Here is an 11,649-nt window from a genome sequence, read left to right as displayed (position 1 = left end):
CAGCAAGCAATATATGCTTTGAATGAGTTCAGATTTGCAATCGTTTTGCAATCGAAATCGATCTGGAATTGGGGAATTAAATTCCTCTGCGTCACTTAAGTTACGTTTCTCTAACAACTAGCGCATGTTAACTTACGCTACGCTTTAAGTTGCGTAAGGGCATTTTGGACTTTTACTTTGGAAATGAGTGAAACCATTTGGGTAAAGAGCAGAATTCTAAGATAAAAATGATGACCACAATTCCTCTCAAATTTGTCCCATGGGCCATGACCCAAGAAAACATACCCCTTACTAAAAACGTCACTGACCATACCTCAAAAAAAAAAAAAAAAAAATAACGTCGCTGACTTATTGTACTTTCCTCAAGTACATGAACTATAGTTTTTTTTCTTCAAGAAAATTTAGCTACATGGTTAATAGTTGGATTTTATTTTACTTTATCTAATATATTTCTTAGAACACCTTTGATATTTGCAATTTTATTTTGACAAAGTTATGAGTATTCTTTTGAAAAAAAAAAAAAATAATTAGATATTTGTGACCGTAAGACTAATAACTTAATTTGCAATTTTTTTGGACAAAGTTAGACATCAAGTTAGTCTTCCTCAAAAAAAAGACATAAGTTAGTCAAAAAAAAAAGCGAGTAAAAATTTAATCATGTTGATATTTTTAGGGACTATGATGATACTCCCTCCGTCTTAAAATATAAGCAAAAAAATCTCATTTTCTTTGTATCAAAATATAAGCAAAAAACACCAACTTTTATGTTATTATTGTGTTTTTTCAAACAAATCATCTTTTCCAATATAAAATTAAATGCATGTTGCATTCAATTTGTTTCTCTTTTTATTTTCTCCATAATTTTTAACCAATGAGAATTATTTTTACATCTTTCCATGAAACTTATTCCAAGGAGAACACAAAAAATTATACCTCAAATCACTAAGTATTGGTTTTCTTAATAAGTGTGAATTAGTGTTTTTTGCTTATAAAAAAAGACGGAGGGAGTATTTAGTTTATAACATTATAGAAGAATTTGAAATGCCTGTTTGCCTCAGCGTTGGCCCACCCACGTTTCTGTAAAACCACGTTTTGAACCACGATAACTCAAAAGCTCCAATTGGTAGCTTTTAAAAATCACGGCAATTTTTGCTTTGGAAATCCCCCAAACTTGATTTTTTGCTTCCAGACTCCATACCAAACAAGCACGAAGTAAACTGAATAATGTTAGAGATACATTTACCATGGATTTAGAACATAATGTCCCGTGATCATAGATGATGTAGTATCAAAAGTAAGTATTTTTGTATATCGTATCCACATGGACTAGCGCGATATTCAAGCCGTTCAACAATCGTTATCGTTCTAAACTTATAGTTCAAATGATTGATTGATTAAAAACTAATCTAAATTGGAATATAGCAATGAAATTGAGACGAGGTCGGGCAATTCACGCCTGGGGTTAGAGTCGTTGACCAAGCATTAAATAATGCACTCTTATGATTACCTAAATGGATTCTAGTTTTACTCGATATTATCACAATCACTCGACAATATCATTCGTGTCCAAATGATATCGTTATTTCTAAGGGATCGTTTAAATGTCGATTTCCTAAACATTTAAACAATCACAAAGTCGATTGGATAATTTAATCGACGATTTCCCATCCGATTAAATTACCCAAAAGCATTAAGCTCTAGATTAAAAGTGATTATCAAATATTAACATTCATGTCTAGAGTGATAACTTAAGATAGATTGTTATTCTATTTCTAGATTCAAAAGTATCTTTCAACATCATTTTGAATCTCAATAAAGCATTAAACACAAGAATAAAATCAACATCAAGTAAAATATTGCTAGAATCATATATTTAAGTATAAAAAGAGTACATATTAACTTGATCAAGTATCTCTAACCCCAAAGGATAGATTTAGCTACTTACTTTCATAGTAGCCTTGCAAAAAAGAAAAGATGAAGATTCATGACAAGATTCATGATGTCTCAACAAATCTCGGAAAGAATCCACTTCTAACACTCTTGCTTCATGTTTCTTTCTCTAGAAATGCCCTCTCTCTCTCTAAAAATCGGAAAAATATCAAAAAGAATGAAGAAGAATATCTGAAAAATGAGAGAAAAGCTATTTATTTTGCTGAATCTGTCAATCTCGCTTAAGCGAGATTGAATCTGTCCCACGCTGGCCACTGGATGACTGCCACATAGCACCTTATCCTGAATTTTCTGAATCTCGCGTAAGCGAGCTGGAAGCGAGATTGGCGATTGCTCTCGGTAGTTTTCTCGCTTAAGCGAGATTTTCTTGCAACTTTGGTTGATTTCTTGGTCCTTGCTTGCATTTTCCTGCACAAAAAGGGTAGAGTAAGGCACATAAAGCATAAGTGACATATTTGCATAATATTGGAGCTTTTCCATAGATAATCTTGCAAAACATGAAATATATCACTTTTGAGCACTTATCAATAGCTCAGTTGGTAGAACAATGCATTATTATATGCAGAAGAAGGGGTTCGAACCTCGGACACCCCACTTATTCACCCTATAAGGTGAATTCTAGCCACTAGGCTACCTGACCAAAAAAATAAAAAAGAACATAATATTATTGGTTATGCTTAATACCTGACGATCATATCTCCAAATAACCAACACTTGGCTATTTTCTTTTTTTACCAATAGCACTTAGCTCTTTGATTTTTTTTTTTTTAACAAACAAAAATGATATATATATAAAACAACTGTAGTTTACCCAGCATAAGGCGTGCAAAGGGGAAACCACCCAAGAGTATTTACAAGATCATGAAGGTGAGAAAAACACAAGGGGGGGGGGGGGGGGGGGTTGAATTGTGTTTTGGAAAATTCTTCGTTTCTCCTAAAAGCTGAACACACTGGTCAGAAGCTAAGTGAAACAGCTTCTGAAGTGGTTATCAGAATCTAAATGCAGCGGAATAAAACAGAGAGAGAGAAGAAGAACGACACAAAGCAATTATACTGGTTCCTTCCACAATCCGGAAGTAGTCCAGTCCCCCTTGCACTTCCAAGGAGATTTCACTAAGAGTAATATCTGATTACAATTGCTCAAGCACACAAGCAAGAGACTTCCTTTGCTCAAGCACACAAGCAAGAGACTTCCTTTGCTCAAGAACACAATCAAGAGACTTCCCTGCTCAAGCACAACTGCAAGAGACTTCTAACTAAACAAAATTACACAGAAAATTGTTTAAGGTTGAACACTTGATATACATTCAGAGGTGCTCACAATACAAATCAGATACAGACTCAATGACTTAAGAATTTCTAAGATATGACTTTGAGACACAGAAATTCTAAGTGAATGCAGAACAATTTCAGCAGAGGTTTGTCACTTGTAATAATGTTGTGAGTCTTTCGTTCAGCGTTCTAGCATTAACGTTCTTGCATTACCAATTCTCTAAGTCTTCACTCCTTTATATAGAGGTGTGAAAAAGACGTTGTGAAATTGCCAGCACATCAAAGAGTCGTTGTTGAAGCTTGATCTTTCACCAATGATCTTTTGCCTGATTTGGTTGTTGTCCTATGAAGAACCAATTTGAAATCCATTCCTTATCCAAAGGAACATCTATGCAGGCGAAGCCGTATTCTGAAGCTGTTTTCTTGTCTTGTAGCGTGGACACAAAACAGAGTAGTGGAGAAGGTGGTTGTACAGTTCGTACAAAGTACAATGTCAACGCTTTCATCCAAATTGCAAGCACATGCCTTCAAACACCTTTGAAATGACCGTTGCAAAATTCCACTAATCTTTTGTTGTGTTTTCGAGTCCAATAGACAGCTTTTTGCAGTGATGATTCTTGAATCTTTTGCAAATCCAGTTGATCTTCAGCTTCTGGTGAAATGACTTCTGATGATGCAGCTTCTGATGATGTGGCTTCTGATGATGCAGCTTCTGATAACGCAGCTTCTGATGATGTGGCTTCTGGACCTCTTGTCTTCAGGAGCACTATTCTTCAGGAGCACTTTACTAACTTCAGGAGCGGCTTTACTTCAGGAGCGCTTTTTCTCTTCATGAGCGAGTTGCCTTCAGAAGCGTCTAAGCTTCATTTTCTTTTGCTCTTTATTTGCTCATTCAGAACCAATTAATGATGTAACTTTTTAACTGTGGTCCTGTACACTTGAACAAATATTAGCTAGTCCAATTTACAATTTTTAATACCTTGTTATCATCAAAACTCTTTAAGGTTCATTGTTAAACACATTTTGTTCCAACAGATCAAAGCGGTAACCAAAACCTGGCACCACCGAAACAACAAAACAGACAAAAAATTACAAGTAGACGCCCATACAAAGTAGCGGTTGCTTCCACCAGTCATTATAGTGATAAGTGGTATATAAACAACAATAATTCACCCCGCACAAGGCGTGCAAAGGGAAAACCACCCAAAAATATTTACAACAGTCGAGGTGCCAAAAGACACAAGCACTAACAAAGCACAAACAACAACAAAACAGTCAAAAAATTACACAAGAACTCCTATGCAAGGAAGCGGATGCTTACACCATTCATGATAACTATAGGTGAAAGTCTCATGTCTTGCTTTAATCCACAAAAAGGAATTTAATTTGATCTTTTCGAGTAAAGTTGAAGGAGAAGAGGCCACTTGTTGAAAGACCTGGTTGTCCCTCTCCTTCCATAGAACCCACACAGAAGCAAACCAAATAATTTTCATAAACAGATGAGTAACTCTTGGTAACCCTGCCATGTTGATAAACTGATGCAAATGATGTCTAATAACCCCAGGACTAATAGAAGAGATACCCAACCAATGCCAAACCTCATACCATATAGAACCGAAAATCACACAATCAAGAAATAAGTGGTTAGCCGTTTCGGGATGTCCGCGCCCTGATACACACGCCGTGTTAGATGGTTATTATTATTATTATACTGATATTTAACTACACTGTTAACTCCTCTATAAAATCCTTAAAAATAAAAAAATAAAACTCCTCTATGACAACAAAATAAACTCCTCTATAATTTTTTTTTAGAGATCCTTATAATATTATACATTTTTTTGCAAAATTTTATTTAAAAATATGAATTCTACATGAGTTTACTTTAAAGGTATATACTATAACTTTTTTGAGAAATGATATTTGAACATGCATTTGGGGACAACTTCTGTGACAACTTTCTCTCTCATACTCACATTATTTTTTACTTTATATCTCTATTGCTATGGTTTTTGTACAAATATCTACATTTTCTTTGTAAATTATGGTTGTTAAATAAGTTGTCAACCAAATTGGTTGTTCAAATAGCCAATAAAAGAATTTTACTGGTACGTTATTTTTATATTGCTATAAGGAATGTTCTGAGCAGCTGGGTGTTGATGCATGCATCAACCTCTTTTGACCAATTTAAGTCCTACGAAGGATACTTACGTATATTTGGCGTCAAATTAAATATAAGAATATTTAAGTACATCGGTTAGGTGGCAGTAAAAAGAAATATAAGTTTGTCTTAGTTTACATAATTTAAATGAATTTGTTTGATCAATTTTTAAATTGTGTATAGGGAAAAGTGTTGTAACCTTTGTAGGGTCTTGTACATTGCACTTGAAGCATCTTCTAACAAATATAGCAATGCGGATATCGTTAGACTGGACACATGAACCCGCATTTGAAATTAGGATCTTGTGTGGTTTTGGTGTTTGTCATTTCGTCTATATACAAAAGCAATTATCAATTATTGAGTGACTTTTGTTTGACACGACTCGTTATCAGTAGATAAAATTGATTCAATATCAAACCAAAATTCTAAAATCTATTATGTTATATATTATATTATTATATTTATTAATTCAACCCCTATTATGTTATATATTATATTATATTATTAACCACTTAACATAAGCTTCTAATTATTCAATTAATGTTGTCTCAATTCACATATGGCTGCAATTGGAGGTTACATGTCAATGTTAAATATTACATTTGTGCTGTACGGAGCATAAATACACTTGGAAATATATTCCAAGTCGTCTTATCAAATTTGATTTCCAACATTTTTTTGTCATGAGAAGATTTCCAACCATTGTCCTTTTATATGCTTCTCATCTTGTACAATGAAATGGGAATCAAGTAAAACTATTTTACAAACACTGTTCATGAATAAAAGCACAAGTCTCCAAATCAACATTTGATTTTCTTTTTCATATTTTGTATGAACAATTTTTTCCCTACTGATTATATCTTCTTTAGTAGAGATAGATTAAAAAGTCAACTACTATTTGATGTGCACTCCCTCCCTACTTCACTACAACAACAAATTACATTATCTTTATATTTTTCTTTTGCAGAAATTCATCTCACAATATATTCAAATTTCCGCGCAAAAACAGTGGTGTGTGAAGATGTTGTGAGCATAAAAAGTATACAAATAATGTTTCTTGGAGGACATGTTTTTGGACATGAGGGACATTTTAATTAATAATCTTAACATTCTTGCTATTTTTTTGGGTCATATATAAGATGGCAAGAGTCATTCAAAACTCACACATACAAATGGAAGAATTGAGATCTCCAATCACGATACCTAACAATTTCGATACTCGCGCACCGCGCGGGTCACAGTCGAGTTCTTGGTAATAATTTCATTACATCAAGTTATTAATATGTTGCAATTTTTTCGTCTACTCAACTCATAAAATAGCATCGCAAGAATTCAAATAAAAACAACGAGTCTATCAAATATTACTTTACAAAAGTGAGAGGGTATCGCTCCTATGGAGATTAGTTGCTCATTTGTTGGTCTTTGAGTTTCAACAATACTGTGACATTAAGACTCTCGTCATATTGTTTAGTTGATTTAAAATTCCTTGAAGGTGCACCCTCGTTATAAGAATTTGAATTGTGCTCTAAAGAGATTGTTGGTGAGAGATTGGAATGTGACACTTAGTTATTTAATAATTATAAAGCATACTACAATATTTGGCACAAGAAAAAGACACCATGATTGTAATATTAACATACCCCAAGAGCGTAGCAAGATCCATTATACCATATTCTATTTTCCTTCCTTCCTCCCTTCTAAAAATTTCAAAACAATCTAGCACATTAGAGGAAAAAGTCAGAGTCATGTTGCAATATAGCACATTAGAGAAATTAATACATAAGTAACATGTAACATTTTACTAGTACTAGTTGTAGACTGTATAGTTGGTCTCACCTGTCTCATTCTGTCCCATAATCCACGACATATTGCTATAAAGATTTATCTGGTAAAGACCTCATGAAGGTTTGAGATGAAGTCAACAAGTTGTGAATTCAACAACTGCATTCTTTAACCGTTTCAGGAACTTCCGCTTCTCCATCTGCTTCTCTTGTTTCCTCAAGCATCTTTTGCAGCCGTGTGCTCTTATTACCTAGAATCTGAACAATTGTAAACTCTTCTTAAATCATATATCCAATGCATATAGAGCTACATAGAAAATCTGGTTCTTGATGAATCTCTTAAATTGTTGACAAGATTCCCTATTATTGCTTGCAAATAAGTTTTGCATCTGGTTCTCAGTGACACGGGGATTCCATTCATTTGTTCTCCAAGTAACTTCTTATCTCCCATGACAGGTAACAGGATGCTCATGAATTTAGGATGTCGTCCACTCTACAACGTAGGACATCAAGTATCCTCTTGATGGTGTTCAGGAATATTTCCAACTGGATAAAACAAATTGTTAATTGTAAGAAAATATATATATTTCAATGTATAGCAAACATACATGAAAAGTTTAGTACAAGCATGCAGAGATAACTCACTTGGTTAGGAACCAATTTGAAATGTAGCTGATTGTCTTCTTGCTAGCTTTTGAACTTGCAAGTGAAGTCTCTTTGGTATGCTATTTTTCAAAGGAGTTAAGATGTCACTGTATTGTTTTTCAAGCGATTTCACAATTGCCCTTTCAATATTTGCCACAGCCTTCCAGAAAGAAAAGGGAAAAATTCAATGTCAAGATATACACTATCTATCACATGTATATGAAAGGAGTCAGACATTACACTAAAGGGATCTCAAATGCACAGAGAATGTTTTAGGACTTATATTTTCCAAATACAAGGTGTATTGAGGCCATCTTTTGATTACCACTTCATACTGGATTTAGTTGTCTTTAATGTTCTCATACATTTTCTCGGAAAATGGTGAAGTGGAATGGTTTGTGGTTAATCCAGCCCATGGAACCTGTGTCATTTGTTTGTAAGAAGGAGGGCCATTTCATTGTAGATATATAAGTGATTTGTTTATACATAGAATAACTAAAATAACGAGTCGACTCCCTTTTCTTCTTTACAAAGATCAATCAAAGTAAGTTGCATATCCTGTATCCAAACCATGATGTAGTTGTGGAACATATTTCTGGAGTATACACCTCCCTACACAGAACTGAAACACGAAGAGTATTGAATGTCAGAAATGAAATCGTAATCGTGTGGAATCTAAAGTTTGTGTTGTATTTAGTGGTGCAAGAGTAAGTGTTTCATTGACAAACAAACCTTATATTCCATGACTCGAGATAGCATTCAATGTCTGCAATTGCCACTAGAAGCTCATTCACATGTGGCTGTGGACTTGACGGTGGCCCTGCAGAAAGGAAAGTTCTCAGCATTTTACACAGCTCTGTGTTATAAATGGCTGCCGTTATGTTCGCCAGGTCAATTGAACTGAAAATTGAATAATTGATCTCAGCATGTAATCAAAATTAAAATGTATGAAGCAAAAAAGGGGGAGTTTGTGCAGTGCTGCAACTAAAGATATGTTCAAACCAGAATGAAACAAAAACTGTTAAACAAAGTGAAACTAGATAATGAAAACTCTTGTGAAGCTTCTACAAACTAACTGCATCTCCTAAAAATTAAATTTGCATGACTGTTAAACTGTATTGTCTGAGTGAGTGCAAAGAAGATATGTTGTAGAATTGTGGCCAAAATACCTGGGAAAAATATGCTGACCAAGGATAGTATTATAGTTGTTGATCTCTATGTCGGCCTGAATTTAATTTCTTATAGAAATACAATGGTTTTTCATCTTCAGTATGCTGTTGAGATGGTAATGGTCGCCATTTGGTAACTTTCAGAGGCACGCGACACAAATTCATCAATCTCAATCATGTGTTTTCTACACCTTTTTCTTGCTGCAGCCAGTCAGAATTAACCATTTCATTTAGATTCCAAAACAGCAAATCTCATTTTGTTAATGATCCAAAAAGATTTTTTTGTGGTGGTGTGAAGTGAAATTTGAATATTTTTCCAATCCTCATAAACCATTAAAAGGTATCACTAAATATTTTCAAGGCTTGAAATTAAATTGAGCAAAAACATCAGTTCTCTCCATAATGACAACATAAAAATTACCTGCATATAGTTCTGCAGAATAGTTTGAGCATCCAGAGATAGTATGTCATGAAGACAACTGTACACCTGTAGAGCAGGATTTAAAGCTGGTGCCGCTGAATGAGATGCTAGACCAAATTGATCGGTTAGACCTGTTGGCGAGTTTTCATCAAGCGATTTGTAATTCTCAAAAACAGTCGCTAGTAGCCTTTCAATTTGTGCTTCACAATCCAAAAGTATACTTCTCTTGTGAGAACAAACAAATAGTTGTTGATGTCAACAAGCCAATTCCAAAGTAACTTATTATTGTAAATTATTCAGAGACAGAAATTAAGACAAAAATTAATTATTCAGAGAGTATTTTCTCAAGTTTTCCATTTCTGTCATGAGCTAACTGATGAGAAATCAAGAGAGAGAGTCGATAGGAACAGATAGAAGCAAAGAAAGAATAATTTTATTGGATGAAAAAGAAAGAATAGTAGAGATATCTCTCCTCCAACGGTCTCTACTACGAAGGATTTCTCCTATCCACAAACTATCAAATGCGCCTCCTTTTATTTTTATCAGATATTCAAGTGTTTTCAACCTGTTCCCTACTTATAGGGTCGGCTCAAACGCGAAGCTATCAATATACACATCACATTTCAGATGCCATATTATATAAATTTTGATTTTTAAATTGATCAAATTACAAACTTAGCAATTAAATGAATATACTTAGAAAACAATATCTAAATATCCACACCAAATATATTGAAGATTAACACTAACTCTGACAAACATAGAAATTAACAATAGCTAAACCATGTCAATCCTAATGTACTTTAGAGCATTAAACATTAAAAGACAGAGCCATATTAGATGTCAAAGGCTTATATATACAATGTCAATAAAGAAAAGAAAAAAATGTCCACTTAATAGCCTAGTTTTCAACTTTAAACTTCCATCTTAAAGTCTCCATATTAGCCTCCTAATCTTCACCTACAAGAAAATGACATCATATCAGCTTGGAACATCAAATGTTGTGTTAAGTTGGTATGTTTTAAATTGTAGTTAGGAATAAAAGAACAAGTTGAAGCATGTAAATACCAAGGACATGATATCAGCTTGGAAAAACATGTGAAAACAACAGCCAAGATCATAAAGTTTGAAACTTACTATGCTGATGGTGGAGGAGTATGAGTAGAGCTGCTAGAGCTAGACTCCTCGTCATCACCTGGGCCAGCTGAGCCTGAAACTTGATTGGTAGATGGGGCTGGAACCTGAATGGTAGTCTGGTGAAGATATTTCTTCACCAGAAATACTACCAGAGCAACCATAAGCAGGAAGGCAGCCACCAAGGATGGTGCAACCACCTTCCATGGGAATGCCTTCTTGGGTTGGTGGGCGACGGGATCTTTGAAGTTGGTGGTAGGGAAGGTCAATGTGGGTGCATTGTTTGCTGCTGGTGCAGTTGGAGGTGCGAGAATCGGGCGAGGAAATCCCACCATAGCTACAATGCTGCTGACCGATGAAAAGAGGAGAATAGCAACTAGAATGACAACTTTCATGACGGAGGACCTGAAACAGAAATAGGAGTCAAAGTTAATAACCTAGACAGAAATAGGAGTCAAGAGAATAATATCATGCTAAACTCTTCATTACTTTATGAAATTAGTAAATACCAATTCTTGACAAGATCAGTGATATGAAATTAGTTGTTCTAGGTTGAGTAAGGCAAATGTTTATGGTTTTACAAAACTATATGCACCAACTTAATTCAATGATATGAGGTTCAATTATTTACAAGTCAAAACATTGACATATAAACTTGGAATATTGGGATTTTATTTACTCAAACGATGCTAAAAATTTATTGTAGACAAAATAATAACTGATTAGTAAATCTCAACAAGTGGTTTGATTTACATTGTCAAAATAACTTGGAATAATAACTGATTAGTTATTTACAATCAGAGAAAAATAAAAACACTTACTCAGAGAAAACACTAGCAGTAGCTGATATGAACTAACAATCAGAGAAAAATAAAAAACAATTACTCAAGAGAAAACACTAGCAGTTGCTGATAGAGAAAACACTAGCAGTAGCTGATATGAACTAACAATCAGAGAAAAATAAAAACAATTACTCAGAGAAAACACTAGCAGTAGCTGATATAACCTAACAATCAGAGAAAAATAAAAATACAAACATGATGCTAACAACAACATCCTTTCAGAAACACATCCTAACAATATTGCACAAATTCAAATTCTAACAGAGGATCTAAC

The sequence above is a fragment of the Medicago sativa genome, chromosome 5 (assembly GCF_051527215.1).
Source record: "Medicago sativa cultivar Bolivia chromosome 5, Bolivia_mono, whole genome shotgun sequence".
NCBI classification, from domain to species: Eukaryota; Viridiplantae; Streptophyta; class Magnoliopsida; order Fabales; family Fabaceae; genus Medicago; species Medicago sativa.
This window is presented reverse-complemented; position numbering follows the sequence as displayed.